At 33.8% G+C, this 19,799-nt stretch overlaps 1 long non-coding RNA gene across 1 annotated transcript in view; it reads left to right on the top strand.

Annotated features, from left to right (window-relative positions):
- Window positions 1-18,964, top strand: part of LOC131509916 (uncharacterized) — a 171,290-nt gene extending 152,326 nt beyond the window's left edge. Inside the window, exon 5 of the long non-coding RNA XR_009260790.1 lies at window positions 18,469-18,964. This is a non-coding gene — a long non-coding RNA (uncharacterized LOC131509916). The remainder of the gene's footprint in view (window positions 1-18,468) is intronic.
- Window positions 18,965-19,799: the final 835 nt, after the last annotated feature.

The following is a 19,799-nucleotide window of genomic DNA, read 5'->3' as shown; positions in this document are numbered from 1 at the left end:
TCTTGAGTTGGACCAAAAAGAATTCAGAGCCAAACTCTAAAGTAAACAAGAGTTTGATAGTTAAAGAAAAGTGCACTCTCAAGACAGTGAAGCAGGCAGGCCCCGAGATGGCAATTGCACTGGGGTTAGGGGGGTATCATCTCCTTTTATCTCTATTTAGGTTGAAGGGGCACAGTTGGGGCAGCCTTCATTTGAGTGCTCTCAAATCACCTGGCAGTCTCCACCCACAGGTTGGGAGTGGGAGGTTAGACCACTATTATCTTTAGTGTAAATGTCATGGCAGTCATCACCCTCAAGGGGGGTCAAAGCCACAGTGTAAATGTATTATAATGAAGTTATAGGTAACTTTAGGGCAGTGGCTATAGGGAAGAGTGCATGCTGTGCTCCAGGGCTCCCCTGCTCCCTGGCTCTTTGAAACTTCCTCTTTGTATCCCTGGGGTATAGTTGGTGGTTTCTCTATTTTTGTCTTTGTTAACATTTACAAAGCTCTGCTCCCTGCTAATATCTACCTAACTGCCTTCTCTGTCAAAAATGTATGTATAGATCATATTCTTTGATACCAATGGAATTAATATATATGTGTATAAAAAAGATTTTTAGGAAATCATCAAATACTTCCAAATATAAGAAAAATACAATTATATGTAACTCAGGAGTTAAAAAGAATACGGAAACACGTTTTATGAACCCTTTTCCTAAGTACTGTGTTGGAAAGAAACAAACAAGTTAACAAACAGGCATTTGTAACAGAATACCATAGGCTGGGTGGCTTATAAATAACAGAAATTTATCTCTCATAGTTCTGGAGGCTGGAGGTCCAAGATGTTAGCCCTGGCAGATTCAGTGTCTACTAAGAGCAGCTTCCTCAACATAGGGTCATCTCCTTACTGTAACCTCACTTGGTGGAAGGGACTAGCTAGCCCTCTGGGGTCTCTTTTGTAAGAAAATGAATTCCTTGGGCAGAGTCCTAATGATTGAAGGCCTCTTGGCCTGATCACTTGCCAAAGGCCTCACCTCCAAATACTATCACTTTGGAGGTTAGGATTTCAGCATATGAATTTTGGGCAGTCACAGATATTCAGATCATGGTACATATTTGTCTCATGGATGACATGCAAACCCTCCCCTGTTACCAATATTCCTCACCTGAGCAGTGCATTTGTCACAAGTGATGCGCCTACATCTATAGATCATTATCATCCAGAGTCCAAATGATGACTAAGCAATAAAAAATGGCTAAATATATTCTTTTTGTAGGATATTAAGGAAATTTTAAGAGGTCTATAGATTTAGTTACACAATAAACACACACACATTTATATTACATATGTATAAGTATATGCATATATATTATGGTAAGAACATACAGAAATATGTAAGTGCAGATGCAGCCACTATTGATAATCCTTTAAATTCAGCACACAGTGACATCAGTGAGCCTTCACTAGAAGCCAAGCATCATTTAAATATTAAACAACCCCTGATTTTATTTGCTTACAGTAATAAAAGACTTTTTATTTGGCACAAACATAATTATATTAAAAAAAACAAAAACACAGGTACTGAAAATGAGACTCAGGTATGATAGTCCTCTAAAACATGTATCAAATATTTATATTATTATATTTTTATCATATAAAAATTGCAAAATATTGAAAAATAATCTTACAGAATGTCTCAGATCCTTATAATCAATTTGTTCACTTTCTGTACTCTGCATACCCATTTGTGAGAAAAAGAAATATTTTAAATACAAATTCTTTTATGTAGAACCCAACTTCATCCTTTGTGTTAACCACAGGTAAAAATATAGAAAAAGGTCTGTCCAGTTTAGGGAGAAATATCATAAAGTTGTACATGAAACTTTGTGTGTGTGTGTGTGTGTGTTTTAATGCCCCTATAGTGTCTTTAATTTGTGTCCAAACTTCTTGCATTTTACCACCTTATAATAATACGAGTATCTTATTCTGTTATTTAAGACTCAACTAAATCTATTTTCAGTGATCTCTTGGCCCCTGAGTCACCATTAGAACTCAGGAGTTTGACAGTGGACTGTAAGGGAGAAGTGGTTAGTATTTTACATATCTCTGGTGGGTTGACTTTGAGGTGTTAGAACCACCAGTGTCAGGGGAGTGGGGAAGGGAAATGGAGCCAGTACACTCGCTTGATTGACAAGTTGTTAATCCTCTGGGTACTTTCTGGCTACCATTGACTGGCTTTCAAAAAGCTACAGACAGGATTCTGAATGTGTGTTCTCTCTGGTGGATATAATTGTGAGTACTTTGGAAGACCCTATGTGGGACTTTGCTCTGCACTGTTTCTTGTTGTGGAAGATACTGCTTGAACTCATCTTCTCCATGCCTATCTCAGTCTTGTCCAAAATGAAATCTCTCTCTAAATCTGGCCTCCTCTCTCCTAACCATGCCACTGTATTGATTGAGGAGACAGTGCCATGATGATGGTGGGGCTGGTTCTAGCACCTTTAGAAGAGGCCCTCAAAGAAAGTGGCTGAGTTCAAAGGTTAGACTTTCTAAACTTCGATTTTTATCTACTGACCAATTTTCTTTCAACATTGCACCTTGGTCACAATTCTGGTATAATTGAGGGGAAAAAATTCTCGGGACATAAACTATGATTGGTATTAACACTTCCAAATTCTTTCAACTGCATATAGTAATTTTCCTCATTTTAGCTAGTTCCAAGATGGCCTATTGTGTGATGGTCTCCTACTGTTTTTCTCTACGTTGTACATAAAATGCACAAAAATGGCATTTCTTAATAAAAACACTTCTAATCATCTAATGCACTCAGCCCTATGATTTATGCATTATTAAATGCATTTGAAAATAATACTTTGCTTTTAGCTTTTTTTGTGTTTTGACTGATACTTATTCATCTCCCCCATCTTTCTTAATATGTTAATTTCTTTTAACATCTTAATATCTCTCTTAACATATAGTTAGTGTTTATTCATTAATCAAGATTTATATAGTTTATGCAATGTACCATGTACTGGCTTGGAAAATATAAAATCAACAATGAGCAAGACAGACCCTGTTTCTTTTTTACAGTATATATTTCCTACAAGTCTAGATACTGTTAAATTAATTTGGTGTTAGCATTGTCTCAGAAGTGCTAGTAATAGATAGAAAAATGATAATGGAAGATATTTTAGCAAAGCATTAAAATGAGAAATTTACAGCCAATATAATCCCTAATGTCCGAAGATAAATGCAAATATAACCTCACTAATTGTATCTCTCACATTACTATTAAAAATGTCTCATGCTGGGGCGCCTGGGTGGCGCAGTCGGTTGAGCGTCCGACTTCAGCCAGGTCACGATCTCGCGGTCCGTGAGTTCGAGCCCCGCGTCAGGCTCTGGGCCGATGGCTCGGAGCCTGGAGCCTGTTTCCGATTCTGTGTCTCCCTCTCTCTCTGCCCCTCCCCCGTTCATGCTCTGTCTCTCTCTGTCCCAAAAATAAATTAAAAACGTTGAAAAAAAAATTAAAAAAAAAATGTCTCATGCTATCTAATTTTGAGTAAAAGGGAATATCTGAGCTCTCATTAACACTTAGCATTTTCTGTTCGATCATTTACATGCACCACATCAAATGTTTATCTCCCTTGCACTTTGAATATTGAAAAATATTCCTGAAGAATATGGACTTTATCACATCTTAAATCATGGGGTGCCTGGGTGGTTCAGTCGGTAAAGCATCCGACTTCTACTCGGTCATGATCTTGCGGTTTGTGAGTTCAAGCCCCGCCTTGGGCTCTGTGCTGACAGCTCAGAGCCTGGAGCCTCTTTCACATTCTGTGTCTCCCCCTCTCTCTGCCCCTCCCATGCTCATGCTCTGTCTGTCTCTGCCTCTCAATAATAAATGTTAAAAAAAATTTTAAGAAGAAATGTTAAATCATTATCATAATGCTGTACTGTAAATAAAGTTCAAAAACAGGGCCAAAAAAACCTATATTTCATCCTTAATAAGAAAAATGTGTAGTGACAGAAAAACAAGTGCAAAGAATCATAATAACGTTGGTGCAATGGACAGTTGTGGAACACTTATGAGTTTGTTAGTATAAATGTAATGCAATCAAGAACATGTGGAATAGAGTCACACAGATTAGACTCCGTATCCTGTTATGCCTTTGCAGAACTGAGCATCGTTTAAGGTCTTGAAGTCCCAGCACCCCTATTTTAAAATAGGAATTTTTATGTCTAGCTCATGTAATTCAAACAGATTCTCTGAGATTCCAATGCACAAGTTTATGTAGTTTCATGTACTATAATAAATACTGCAGTGCATAGTGTTATTGTCAATTATGGGTATTTTCTGTCATTTATTAAATGAACAACATGAGCTAAACATTTTTGTGTTTGGATTATTTGGCGATCCGTTGAATGTAACTGATATAATAAAAATTACTCAATTTTAAGTAAGAATTTATATTAAACATTCTGTAAAATGTAAAGAATGCATACTTATGTTTTAATCACTTCAGTAGAACCATGTGGAAGTCAGGGACTTAGCTCCTGGCACATCTTAAAAATTTCTAGGAGCCAATTAGCATTTTTTTCATTCCATTGCTAACACTCCTAACCAATGTGTCTACTTATAGACAATATTGCATTTGTTGCCTCTCCTATAGCTCTATGATTATCATCATATAAAGTCTATGTCCTTAATTTTTGGTTATGTTTATAACAACATTCATAGATGTAGCAAATAAACTAAGCAAGGAAACAAAATCTCCTTAAATTAGAATATAGTAAATTCTTAACATTAAACAACCAGCATCATTTGAGGTTTTCAGAATGTGAAGGCCACCCACCATAATAAGGCAGCAAAATGTACAGAATACCAGTTTTCCTTTGTTAAAAGGTGAGAGTTGAAAAATTTTGTTGATGCTTTAACCATATGACAGATTTAAGAGTGCTTTGAAAAATAGTGTATACAGTGTACCATATATTCATAAATTTCCATTAAAATTATTATTTTTGCTAGTATATATTAAATATGAGTAGAAATAATTTGCATGTCTTTTACCCTCTTAGCATTAATTTCCTCATGCCAGCACTCTTCCACTCAAATTTCTATGGCACAGACATTATTCCTCCCAAAATAATTTAATCAAAATTTAACAAAAACATGTACATATATACCAGTCACTCCTTGTCTGGAGAGTGCTAATGGTAGCTACCAATGTCCATGGAAAGAAAAAGTTTATTCTAATGTAACATAAATTATCTTAAAACACAGAAAACTACACATAAATAAGCAAAATAAAATTTTAAAGTAGTAGGAAGATAAGAATAATTAAGTGTAAGAAAAAAACCAGGATACCTAGAGAATGTTTTATGGATGAGGTGACATTTTAATGACAATTTGAAAGAAATATGTGAATAAGTGATGCTAATGTCTAGGGAAAGAAGATTATACTCAGTGAAAATAGCAAGTGCAAAGCCCTGAGGTAGGAGTTTGCTAGGCATGTTTATAAACAGCAAGCGGCCACTATGGCTTGATCAGAATGACAAGAGAGAATAATAGAAGATGAGGTCAAAAGGTAACAGGAGTTTAGAAGACATTGTTGCTTATAGATCATTTTAAGAATGTTGCTTGTACTCTTAGAGATATGGGACACCATTGAGTATTTTTGAGATAAGAAATCTCAGAATCTGACATCGTTAAGTAGACTCACTTAGGCTGCTATATTGTGCACAGACTATAGGGATAGTAAATAAAAGCAATTTAGAACTCTATTTAGAATGATTCAGTAATGAGGTTTTTAAGCTTGGCCTAGAGGGGTTGCAGGAAGAGAAAAACCAAGAGAATATCCTGACTTTAAAGTGGAGGACATACTTCCAGCATCAGTTATGACGAACTGTTTCAAATACTGTTGATGAGTCAGAGTATTGACTACTAGATGTATTATCGTATAAATCAACTGTGACCTTGAGAGGAGCAAAAGGTCAAACAGAGTCAATATTTCTAGAAATCAAAGGAGTAGTTTTAAAAATCATATAATTAGCCACTGCTTTATCCATTATGTTTCATCAAAAATTTTTAGAATCAGTTTTTTCATTAAAATTATCTCAAAGTAATTTTTAAACCTATAATTTTAAAGCAGATTTTACATCAAAATACCTCAGAAATCTGTTTTATCATCTGAATTATCTCATCTAGTTTAGCTTTTTGAAAATGAATTTTCATCCTTGATTTTTCATCAAAATGTTCAGAACCTTGATTTTTCATTAAAATTATCTCAAATATAGTATTTTTTTTCAGTGTAAGATTTATAAACAATTTGTATTCAAGAATAACTCAGGACACTAATTCAAGCCATAAAAATTTTGGTTGATGTCTTCTTTTTGATTTTCAGTTTGTAACTCAGGCACAATTTGCATTTTCATGAGTTGACCTGCATGGAATCATTTAATATACTTTTGTGGTTTTGCCACAGGGATACTTAAGTTCACTGGCATACTGACATAATCTAGTATGGCAGAATTTGGATTTGTTAACAATTAAAGGTAAGCTAGTGCATCTATTGACAGTATCTTGTAACTGTCTTCTCAAAGAAAGAAATATTAAAGTAGTTAAAGAATATGGTCACCTACATGATGGAAAGAGATTGGCTAATAAATCTAGCCAGGCCTGGCTTAGTGTAAAAATTTTGGAATTAAGTGGGCTGGAGAAACCAGGAATATCTTTCAAACTGGGAAATAAATAATTTCTCATTTATTTTATTACTAAAGAAGATGCCCAGAGATTTGTGGGACTCCTTCATTTTGATAAAATCAATTCCCTGTTTAAGAGAAAGGCTGGATCCTATTACCAATTCATCAAAACTTAGTTTTTAATGATGCACTCAACAAAAATTAGCATTATGAGACTATTAGGGTTTATGGTTTATGCTGCATCCTAGTCCTTCAGATTATGCTAGGTAGCACATAGGATCAAGTTACTAACGAAATCAGAATGCTGCTACTTGGAAGAGACTTCTGGAGTTGGGTATGGAAATGCTGCCTTACAGGTCACTCAGGACAATTGCTACTTGTTGTTGAGTTTTGGTTGAATGAGTTTCATTATGGAGTGGCATCAAATATTCTTAAAACCAGAAATAGCTATCATGTCTTGAGTAACAGAGATTTTTGAATAGAAAAAGAAACTCAACAGAGGTCATTAACAAATGACCTATGAAATGGCATACTCAATAGCACGCAGCAGAGAAAAACTTGGGGTAAGCTTCAGTTACCATGGTGTCAACAATTGAGCCATCCAGGACATCCCTGCTTAGTTTTTATATTTCTAAATCCTATAAATCTTCTGCCCCCAAGATAAAGCACACTGCTGAATACCGTCCTAAGAGTGCCTAGATTGAGCATGATGTTTGGAAATGGTATGATATGCCATAATGGAAGAAGGTAAAAGAAAATCTGCGCAATGGGCAGAGCTGAGGAGTCTTTATATAGTGGTGGAGGAGGGCTTAGTAACACTTAGTTGGGAGTCACTAGATGTTTTTTGATTCTTGGTTCTTAGCCAATGGCCTGTAATAGAGTGAGGCAAAGAGCACTACATAATTGAAGACTAGAAAACGCCTCTCTAGAAACTACCCAGAAAGTTTCCATAAAAATTTAGAGAAATAATTGAAATGGATTATGCAGATGCCCACTAAAAGGCCTAGTTGTTAGCTCATAAGAGGATTTGAATGCTAAGGTAAATTCCTTAATCAGATTCTTAGAAGTAGCCACCGAGTTTATGAAGTGAGTGGGTCTCTGAGATTCATGGCCATACATAGATCTATTGTATGATGGGATATCCTCTCACCACACACAATAAAACCACAAATGTAGGATGAAAGTGTACCCAGTGCCAACAGAAAATAAGTTACCTGACTTGTGCCAAGACTTTATCAAAGGAGATATATGGGTGGCAAATAAGCATATGAAACCATGTTCAATATAATTAGTCCTTAAGTAAATGCAAATTAAAACCAAAAAGAGATACCACCATACAACTACCAGAGTAGCTTAAATGAAAACTGCTGACAATATGAGGTGCTGACAAGGATACTGAGCAACAGAACTGTCATAATTGGTGAGAAGAATGAAAAATGGTACAACTACTCACAAAAACAGACAGTAACATTCTCATAAAGTTAAACTGAAATGTACCACATGACCCAGCAATCTTACTTTCGGTTATTTATCTGATAGAAATGAAAATTTCTGTTTATACGAACATCAGTACAGAAATATTTATAGCAGCTCTATTCATTATTACCAAAGATTAGGAGTGATCCAGATATAATTCAAGGGTAAATCGATGAGCAAACAGTAGAATATCCATACAATGGAATATTTCTCATAATTAGAAAGGAGCTATTCATAAAAGCAACAACTTTGATGAATTTCAAAAACTCTAGGCTGAATAAGTGAAGCCAGTCTCAAAAGGTTACATATTATATGACTTCATTAATATGATATTCTGGGAAAGACAAAACTTACTATTACCTATTGTCAGGGGGGAGGAATAGGAGTAGGTGTGATTAAAAGGGGCAAAAAAAGCAGTTTTTTGAAGTAATAACAACTCTTCTGTATCCTTTTTTTAAAAATATAATTTATTGTCAAATTGGCTAACATACAGTGGGTACAATGTGCTCTTGGTTTCGAGGTAGATTCCCATGATTCATCGCTTACATACAACACCCAGTGCTCATCCCAACAAGTGTCCTCCTTAGTGCCCATCACCCATTTCCCCCCTCCCCCCACCCCTGTCTACCCTCAGTTTGTTCTCTGTATTTAAGAGTCTTTTATGGTTTGCCTCCCTCCCTCTCTTTAACTATTTTTTTTTCCCATTCCCTTCCCCCATGGTCTTCTGTTAAGCTTCTCAAATTCCACATATGAGTTAAAACACATGATATCTGTCGTTCTCTGACTGACTTATTTCACTTAGCATAATACCTTCCAGTTCCATCCACATTGCAGCAAATGGCATGATTTCATTCTTTCCCATTGCCAAGTAGTATTCCATTGTGTATATAAATTAAATCTTCTTTACCCATTCATCAGTTGATGGACATTTAGGCTCTTTCCATAATTTGGCTATTGTTGAAAGCTCTGCGATAAACATTGGGGTACATGTGCCCCTATGAATCAGCACTCCTGTATTTTTTGGATAAATTCCCAGTAGTGCTATTGTTGGGTTGCAGGGTAGTTCTATTTTTAAGTTTTTGAGGAATCTCCACACTGTTTTCCAGAGTGGCTGCACTAGTTTCCATTTCCACTGACAGTGCAAGAGGGTTTCCATTTCTCCATATCCTCACCAGCATCTGTTGTTTCCTGAGTTGTGAATTTTAGCCACTCTGACTGGTGTAAGGTAGTATCTCATTGTAGGTTTGATTTGTATTTCCCTGATGATGAGTGATGTTGAGCATCTTTTCAGGTGTCTGTTGGCCATCTAGATGTCTTCTTTGGAAAAATGTCTATTCATGTCTTCTGCCCATTTCTTCACTGGATTATTTGTTTTTCGGGTATTAACTTTGATAAATTCCTTATAGATTGTGGATACTAACCCTTTATCTGATATGTCATTTGCAAATATATTTCCCCATTCCATTGGTTGCCTTTTAGTTTTGTTGATTGTTTCCTTTGCAGTGCAGAAGCTTTTTATCTTCATGAGGTCCCAATAGTTCATTTTTATTTTTGAGGTCAAAGAGGTTGTTGCCTGCTTTCTCCTCTAGGGTTTTGATGGTTTCCTGCCTTACATTTAGGTCTTTCATCCATTTTGAGTTTATTTTTGTGTATGGTGTAAGAACGTGGTTTAGTTTCATCCTTCTGCATATTGCTGTCCAGTTCTCCCAGCACCATTTGCTAAACAGACTGTCTATTTTCCATTGGCTACTCTTTCCTGCTTTGTCAAAGGTTAGTTGGCCATGCATTTGTGGGTCCAATTCTGGGTTCTCTAATTCCATTGATCTATGTGTCTGTTTTTGTGCCAATACCATACTGTCTTAACTCTTCTGTATCCTGAGGGGACAGTTGGTTATACAAATTTACATTTACATTAAAATTCACAGAGCTATACACCAAAATAGATTAAATTTTATATTTATTTAAAAACAGTATTAATCCCAGTAGTCTTTTAAGCATTATTCATCTTATTATTTTGTATAAAATATTGCATAAATGCTTTAAAGTAAATTACTGAAATATATCTGAGAAGTCTATTACAAAGAAATATTGAAGTCAGAAGATAAACTAGTGAGAAAAGGTGAGCTAGTAAGCATGTCTATAAATCTTCCAGAGATTTACTTGAAAACATGCCCACAGACAAACCTCTTAAACACATAAGTGATATTTACCAACAGAAAAATAATAGGGAATCTTTTACCTAAGAAATACCTTTGGCAGGATTCATCTGATATGACTAGGTCTCATAGAATACATAAAGCTGAAATTTATTGACTTGTGGGCATGTTGGCTAGAAACTTTCAGGAAAGCTGAGGGTTTAGTAGAAAAATGATAGGGAAATATTCCAAAAAGAAAGCATCTCTCTGTGAAAGCAATATTTTGCATGTACCGGTTAAATATTACATGTTAAATCAAATCCACAATACATCCTAATGCAAAACAGAAAGACTCTTTAGGGTGCTTTGTTGACAGTCTTGGAGTTCTTTCACAAGAAAAGAGGGCTTTATTAGCCTCAAGATAGCCTGTATATTTTGAAATATTAATAAAATTTGGTACTGGTTAATATATATGAATCACGTAATTCTGTCTCAACATTTCAATATTTGGTGTTTCTTAAATTATGAAAAGTCCTTCACCAAAAACCTTTGCCTTCTAGTTTTGTTCTGTTTCTTGTTTATTTGTTTGTGTTTTATTTTGTTTTAAATAGGCTCCACACCCAGTGTGGAGCCCAAGGCAGGGCTTGAACTCCCAGCCCTGAGATCAAGACCTGAGCTGAGATCAAGAGTAACACATTTAACCCATTGAGCCACCCAGGCATCCCAGTTCTTTTTGTCTTTAATTCAGGTTTAATTACAGAGTAACATGTACGAATTTCAAGTGTACATTTGAAATTGTATAGTTACATACACAACACAAAATGATAGAACATTTTTATCTGCCTAAAATGTTCCCTTCTATCTAGTTTTAATTTGCATCTGTAATAATGAGGAATATTAAAGCACCTTTTAATAATTGCAGAGCAATTTGCATTTACACTGAATTGTTGATTCATCTCTTTTGTTCCTTTTTTCTCTTGTGCTATTTTTTTTGCGTCTCAAATTATAGATCTTTATTGTTATTTTTATAGTTTTATTGTTTTATATTCCCCAGTGTTTTATTGTGTTTTTTTTTGTTTTTGTTTAAGGTATTATTTTTTCATGTAGCTTTTCTTTTTATTATGTAGTAAACTTATTTATATTTTCTGTCATGGACTTGGGTTCAGTGTTGTAATAGATTTTTCCAATCTTGCCTTTTAGATTTTGCATAACGTTCTATTTAAATATTTGATCAATTTGTATTCTAAAGTGTGTTAGTTATTTTATGTATTTACACCAGGATGTTAATTTGACATATAGAAGGTACAAATACATTGCATTTGTCATGAAAACTCAATTTCCACTCCTGAGCAAAAATAGATAACATTACATCCTTGATTTTTATAATGAAAATGAATGATAGAAGAACACTTTTTGCCTACAATTAAAATTGCCTTTAGAGTAAATCGTAGGGCATTAGAGTTTATGTATGATATAATCTTTTCAAACAAAACCACCCACCCAAACATTGATTGAAAACCATAAGTAAGCCTCAGTGAACATTTCTAATGATGTGGAAATATGATTTCAAAAGGATCATATTCCACTGTTAGAAATAGTACACAATTCTTCCTTTAATGAACCAAATTTTATTTCCCTTCAGTTCTCATTTTTTGATCCTAGTGTTTGTTTTTTTCCCACAATGCTATAAGAATAATACTATCATTTAATTGACTAACAAATTTCAGGTCAGTTCGTAAATATCTCATAACATTCTCTTTTCCAAGGTAATCTTTCTCAATTAATTCAGTGACTTCTCATAAGGTATTATTTCTAGTCCCTCACATCCTGATTATTCAAACCTTGGACACTCTAGTTTTCCAATGTGCTTTTTTTTTTTTTATGTTGATATATCTAAGCCTAATTAAGTGTAGGAATTACTTTTATTGTACCTCAATTAATTAACATTACGTAAAGTTTATTTACATTTCTCATACTGTGGCCTTTTTGTTGTAGCTAATTTACTGTCTTTTCTCTATAGATTATAATTTATTCAGAACTTCTACATTATCCTTTTTAAAATGCCTACATAATTTTTGATTATCTGGCAAACTCATTTAAACAATTTCTTGGTCTATGTGTATTAGAGTGTGGTCCTCTATGGCCCTTATTCCAATCTCAGGGCTTTAACTCTCTTTTTTTTTTTTTTTTTTGTAAAAATGTTAGCAGCTTTAATAAATAAATGCATTCCTTCTCTTGAATCAGAATGTGATTTCATTCAAATGCTTATTTTAATATCTGCCTTTGGAATAGTACAGAATGATTCAAATTTTCCATCTTATTATCCATTAAATATTTAAAATTAGCTTTCCAGATAAAATTTGCTTTCAAGCATTAAAGTTAGATAAAATATTAGGCTAAAACCTACCAAGATAAAGATCTTATATTTTCTACTTCTCTCAGAAAATCCATACTTGTCATGGTATTATATTTAGATTCCATACTATCTTACTTTATATTCATATGTTTATACTTATTTATATTTGATCAAATAAGTTTAAATGCCTTCATAATGACTGATTAGAAGTTAAGTAATTTCACATTAATGACATTTTGCTTAAGATGGCTGGAAAAAGCTATAGTTATTTTCTATCTACAGTCTTCTAAATATTAACCTATTTTGGTTCATTTTTCTCTTTAATTTCCCCAATGCATCAATACCCTAAAAATACAGTGATCACTGGTATAGTGGGCATAGTTTTTCTGTGACTCATAGCTACAAAGAATGCATTTTATAGATATTAAAGATCAATAATGCCTCTATAAATATAAGCTACAGATGAATGGCATGTCATTATAAACTTGTGTTCAAGAAAGAACCATGCATGAATAATTCCATGTTAGTTAGTCAACCTTAATTAAAATGAGTTCTCTATCTAGCTAATTTGTGTCTTGTTTGTTAAGTGAATGGCAGCATCCTTAGCTGTAATTTGGATGACTAATTAATTGATATCACTCTCTTCTATGATTGAGGTTTGAATTATCCAGTAACTGGTATCTACCATATGAATAAAGAATCTTAATTTCATAAAGGGGCTTAGGAAAGGTGTAATATCATATTAGTTGGTAGGAGGGTTAGATGAATTATGACAGTTTTAGAAAATTAAAGGAATATAGAATCTCCATATGACATAATTAAGAAAAAAGAACTGAAAAAATGTTTAAAAAACATAAATTCCTTGCCCACAGTGATAGGAACCAACTTTACAGTCTAGCAAAATGTTTGATTCTTCTGGAACAAAAATGCGATGGCTGATTAGTTCCTGTAAGAAAATGTAGTAGTCTATACAATCATTTTCATTATATCAGTCACCACTTCTGATTCTTGAAATTTAGGAACATCTCAGAAGAACCAAGGTTAAAGATGACATGAAAAGTATGTGTAGAAATGGAAATTAAAACATCCTATTCAGTGCAACATAGCCATTCAATCCAGACTATTGAGAGAGTATGGGATGTAAATGAACCGCTATCCTCTAAATGTTTATGTCATCCCCAAAATTCATATGTTGAAATCCTAACCACAAAAGATAATGACATTAGGAGGTGGGACTTTTAGGGTGGGGACTTTGTAAATGGGATTAGTTTTCTTATAAAAAGATTCCCTGGCCTTTACTACCAAGTGAGAACAGTGAGAAGTCATCTACTATGAACCAGGAAGAGGGTTCTCACCTGAACATAACCATCTTGGCGCCATGATCTTGAACTTCCCAGCCTCCAGAATTATGAGAAATAAATTTCTGTTATTTGTAAGCCAATCAGTCTGTGGTATTTTGTTATATCAGCCTCAAACAGACTGAAGAAACATACCCTTTGCAATTCCAAACAAGATATTTTTTCAGTTTCATAGCAGAATAAAAAATAGACACTAGAAAATGTGGAAAATTAACATCTTTTAGACATTTAATATTATTTAAAAAACAAAAGTTTAACTTTTTTCTCAGTTGGTAAGAATGTGTCTGTGTTTATGTGTTTGCATAAAGTATATTATAATATGTACCCTGAAATCACAGTAGAACTTCTGTGTTAAATTGACTAGTACACATTCTCCGAAGTTCACGTTCTGGATAAATATTGTAGATGTAATTATCAAAACCCCAAAATGATAGATGACCTTTTGCCTGTTTGCGGTCAGAATAGCGGGCTTCTTTAAATAGCTCTGACATCTTGGATAAATCATTTAATCTAAATTGGGCCAGAGTTTCACACAATAAAATGAAGATATTTCAGTAATTTCTGCTGTTTCTTACAATTCTAAAATTCTACATTTTAGGATATATCTTTTGTGTGATGGTAACTATTTTAATTTAATCCATAAAGAATGGAAAGTCACTGTTGTTTTTAAATGCCTCATTTTGATTATATTTTTAGATCACAAAGATAAGTACTTTTGAAATTTACCACCAATGTTTCCTCAAATATTTTACCATAATGAATCAAAGATTTTATTAACTGGTGTAATGGAGACACTTGAGTTTTCTCAAATTCTTTAGACAAAGCAAATGTATTAAATTTGAATCTTTTCCTTTACTCCACTTTCTTAATCCATTCAATCTCATGCTTACCTAATGTCTAATACGTATTAGAAAAATTAAAAAAAACCACTTTTTGTTAAAACAGACTCAAGTAATTTTCAAAAAAATAACAAAAGCAAAATCTAATTTCTATAAATTTGGTACAGAACACATCCTCATTAAATTATCTTTTGTAAGTTTTTCTTGGCTAGAAAATACTAAATTTTAACACGAGAAGAAATATTCCTTTCCTTTAGTTAAGTCAAGTTTAAAAACTTGACTTAAAAATTAATAACAAGTTTAGTTATCTTGTTCCTGAACAGTACAGAAATTACATGTATGTTATACCATCTGTATAATATGTAGTCAGAATATTCTTCACCTTCCAAATTATAGCTTTTATTGAAAGCTATTTCTTGTACTGCAGATGGCTAAAGTTTTTAAAACAGATTTTAATAATCAATAATGAATCCTTTTATATCTGCCTCCTGATATTTGTGATCTATGGATGAGTTATTTCACGTTTTTTTAATTCAGTTTTCTCACACGTAAAATAAAAGTAAATTCTTTTTATCAAAATGAATATTAAAATGTATAACAAAGAATAGATAAGAAACATTAAAAATGTAAGATATTTATAGTCTCCATCATTTTCATGATCATTATTACCCTAATAATTTTTGTTGAAGTTAATTACCCTTATTTAAATCCTGGGCTCTTTCTAATCAATTAGAGAGTATGTTCAAAAGCTGAAATGAATTTGAAGAACTTCCATTTTATTTTTTCTATGCTATTCTTTTCCTGAATAAAATTGATATTATGGCTGTTGATCCCAACAATTTGGAAAATATTATTTATCTTATTCAACATATCAATCAATTTGTGTACACTGTGATTCTTATTTTTATTAGCAAGTTAGCAAATTCATATTACTATAAAATATGAAATAATGAGAATATAAAAAATATGTTAAATATCTGAACTCTGGTCCTGTATCTTTTGATTGTCAGAGAAAAGAAGACCATTTTAGTATATACATTTTTTTAAAAAGCATTTAAATGAGGGCTCCTGGGTGGCTCAGTCAGTTAAGTGTCTGACTCTTGATTTTGGTTCAGGTCATGATCTCATAGTTAATGAGTTTGAATCTTGTGTTGGGCTTCACGCTGATGTCATGGAACCTGCCTGGGATTCTCTCTCTCCCTCTCTCTGCCCTTCCCCTGCTCATGCTCTCTCAAAATAAATAAATACAACATTTTTTTAAAAAAAGCATTTAAGTGAAACCATATACAATACACTATATTTACACTTTGCTCTCTTTATTTTTAACAAATATCTTGTTGATGTGTTCAAGTATTATTCTGTTTCCCCTTCCTTTACTGTCATTGATATTGTTTGCAACGTCTGCTTTAGCATATTCGAGTAGACTTGACAGTTGTTTATCTCTTATCCGTCAATGTTGTAAAGAAAGTAAAAGTGACTTGAGCTTTCCTTTGCTTGTTAAATATTTTTTACAGACACTTTTATCTATCATAACACTATCCATCTCTACTTCATTCTTGAAAATAGAATCTTGATTTAGTTTAGTGCGGCAAAATGCAAAGCAGTCATGGTAATCACACCCTGATTTCTCACTTTCCCCATTAAAGTGTGGATTTGAGGCATGATTTTACCCAATAAGAACAAATAAAAGCAGTGGTAGTCATCATAATCTTTTACTTTTCTTAGAAAAACATAAAACACACTAGCACCCTTCTCTGCATGTATTTCTTCCTCTGGATCTGACTGCTTCTGTAGTGACTGGAGCTGCAGCAGACATCTTGCATCTGGGGGGGGAAGGCCAGGTTAATCACAGACACATTGGCCCTGAAAATACTAACAACCTCCTGCTGACTGTATGAGAAAAATATATTGTGTTCTTTATTTTACTGTGTTCTTAATAATGTGAACAATGAAGTGTTCTATTCGTTAGGAGTACATTCCACTGTAAGAAACAGAAAAACTTAATTGATGGTGGCTTAAACAAACAAGTATTATTTATTCTCACAGGATCAAAAACTCCTTGGAGTAAGGAATTGAGGCTTTTTATTCAGCTTTTCAAAAATGCTACGAGGGACCCAGTATTTTACTGTTCTTCCACATAGCCAACCTGCCATATCCCTTAGAGGGATAACCTTCTCATACTGGATACCTCACAGTGCAAAACTGGTGCTCTAGTTTCGAACATCATGTCTATTTTTAAAGCAGCAAGAAAGGAGGCAGGTATTGACACCAGTTGTCACCTGGCCTTTAATAAAAAAAGAAAGAACTCCACATGCAACTTTTTCATACTTCTTACTGGGTTGAAGTTGGTTAGGTAGACAATTGTAACCCAAAGGAAGTCTGGAAAAGTAGTTATTTAGTTGGGCACTTTGCACGGATCAATATAATCAAGATTTTGTACAGGAAAATGGGAGAGAAGGAGTTAATATTGAGCACCAAACTAACAGTTTAACAGAAGTATTTTTGTCCATTTGATTGCATCCTCTATCCAAATATTTACTATAGACCTGATTTTATGTCATTTAATTGTTAACTCCTATTTCCTACCACACAATCCTCTTTAAGTATTTCTCAACTTTTCTCTCCTAGGCCAACCAGAAGTGTAAGCTTAAAGGTTTTAATTTAATTTTTGCTATTTTCTGTCTCATTTCATGTCTTACTGGAACAACCTCTCTTTTAAACCCTTTCTTACCTCCATTTCCAATCTCCAATCCCACTTTTCCTTTTTTTTTAATGTTTTATTTATTTTTGAGACAGACAGAGAGAGAGAGAGAAAATGCAAGTGGGGGAGGGGCAGAGAGCAAGGAGGACAGAGGATTCTAAGCGGGCTCTGCCAGTGAGCCCTCTGTGGGACTGGAACTCACAAAGCACAAGATCATGACCTGAGCCAAAGTCTGACAACCAACTGAGCCACCTAAGTGCCTCTCCTTTTTTAAAATAATACCTCAAGGGAACTGACTTTTTGCAATATCTATACTAAAATTGTCTTGTTTTCCCCAAATAAAAAAATACTATAGTGCCTTTGAATAAACTTCATAGAAAGCTATGAAGTCTAGTAGAGGAAAATATAAAAGTTAGATGTGGGCTTTAAAAAACAAAAATCCTAACAAGAAATTATAAATTTTATCATATTGAAATGTTGGGATTAAGCACAAAAAATTATTTCTGAATACATAAATACAAAAGGAATAGAAAATAATTACTTTTACCATTTCTACAAAAATACTTCATTTTCTTAGGTACAGAATAACAGAGTCTAAATAAGAAAACAGAAACAACTTCAAGTGTTTAAAACGGAGAAAAGTGAACATAGAGAATTGGCTGCATGAGTGATGGAAGACCCGAGTGCCCGATAGGGAGCAGGGAATTGACCCAGAAATTAGTACTAGAAGGAAGCCATAGCTAGCTGAAATGGAGGGATAGAGAGTCTCAGGAGTTAGGTTGATGGATGGAAGGCAGAACCAATGAAGGCCTGTCCAGAGAAGGGAAGCACAGAACAGGATGGAGCTGTACCAGAGATGCTGCCCTAGACAGCCATCTCCAATAAAATACCCACCTTCCTCTCTTTTCCTTTCCCTTCCCCAGCTTTCTGCAATGTTCCCCATTAGCCAAAACCACTCAGAAACAGGTGGCACCAGAGCCTGGGAAACAGCCTGAAGGGATCTGCACCCCTGAAAAACAGAATGGAGGGTGAGGAAGAAGAAAGATCTGTGGGATAACAACTTGAAGCTCAGCTGGAATATCTCAGTCATTTCCTGCCAGGTTCTGAAATGAAAATTTTGGAGTTAAGGGGGCATGGTGGAGGCAGGGAAGAACACAACAAACAAACTGAAATAATAAATGGAGATATCAAAAATATATTTAGGTTTTAGAAAAATTCATATTTAAACTCTCAAAGTTTAACAAATAGTTTTCAATGAGATGTTTAATAGCATTTTCATTATCTGACTCTTCAAAACACTTGGCAACATCAAAAACATATTTTCAAAAATACATTTTATTTTTGTTTGTATTCAGGGGACTCTGAAAAGAACGAATTAGTAATATTTTATTTCCTTTAACTCAAATATTTTATTCAATATGGAAAGAAAATTAATACAAGTCCATACTAATTTATATAGTCAATTAGTCAATCATATTAAATCATTATATTTACATACTAAGCATTTAAAAAATACCTGTTTGTGGGGAATATACTGGATATTGGAGTATACTCCAAGATACTGGAGGCTACTCAAGAGGCAAAATAATATTTCTTTACTGATGAATGAGTGAACATTAGCCTATTTTTCACCCTTAGGTTGTACAATATCATTAAGCTACTGTACCTTGGAATTATCCATGTTTTTCAAACCCTATTAACAGAAATTAATTCAGTGAAGTAAAGTGGCATTTTCTCCCAAAGTCCATTATATGTGAACATAGCTCATGATAGTGATCAATTTCACAACTTATTCATCCAAACATCTTGCATTAACATGGTCTGAATTTATACTAAAAGCAATAATAAATTGCTGAAAAATATACTAACATTAGCATATTTATAAACCAAAATCTTAAGAAGATAATGTAGTGTCTCAAGATTATCATACTTAGGAGAGAAGTCACAAAAGATACTTAACTTGTAATTCAAAATGGTAATAATATAGTAAATCATGAAAATGTTTTAATCTCTTATTGTGTAGGTCAATGAAATTGTGATTAGTATCAGTTTGGAGGAAAAAATCTTATATATCCCGAGTTATTTTTGTCTTCATAGTGAGAGGTAGAGGTTCCAGGGCTAACCGTCAACTCAACCAAAATAATTGCATGAATTTAGAAGAAATTATGTTCCATGAACCATATTTCACAATTGTTCCCAAAACAAGTGAACAGTATGTGTTTGACAGAAAGATTATATTATAGGCTGAATTGTC

The sequence above is a fragment of the Neofelis nebulosa genome, chromosome 1 (assembly GCF_028018385.1).
Source record: "Neofelis nebulosa isolate mNeoNeb1 chromosome 1, mNeoNeb1.pri, whole genome shotgun sequence".
In the NCBI taxonomy this organism is placed as follows: Eukaryota; Metazoa; Chordata; class Mammalia; order Carnivora; family Felidae; genus Neofelis; species Neofelis nebulosa.
This window is presented reverse-complemented; position numbering and strand designations above follow the sequence as displayed.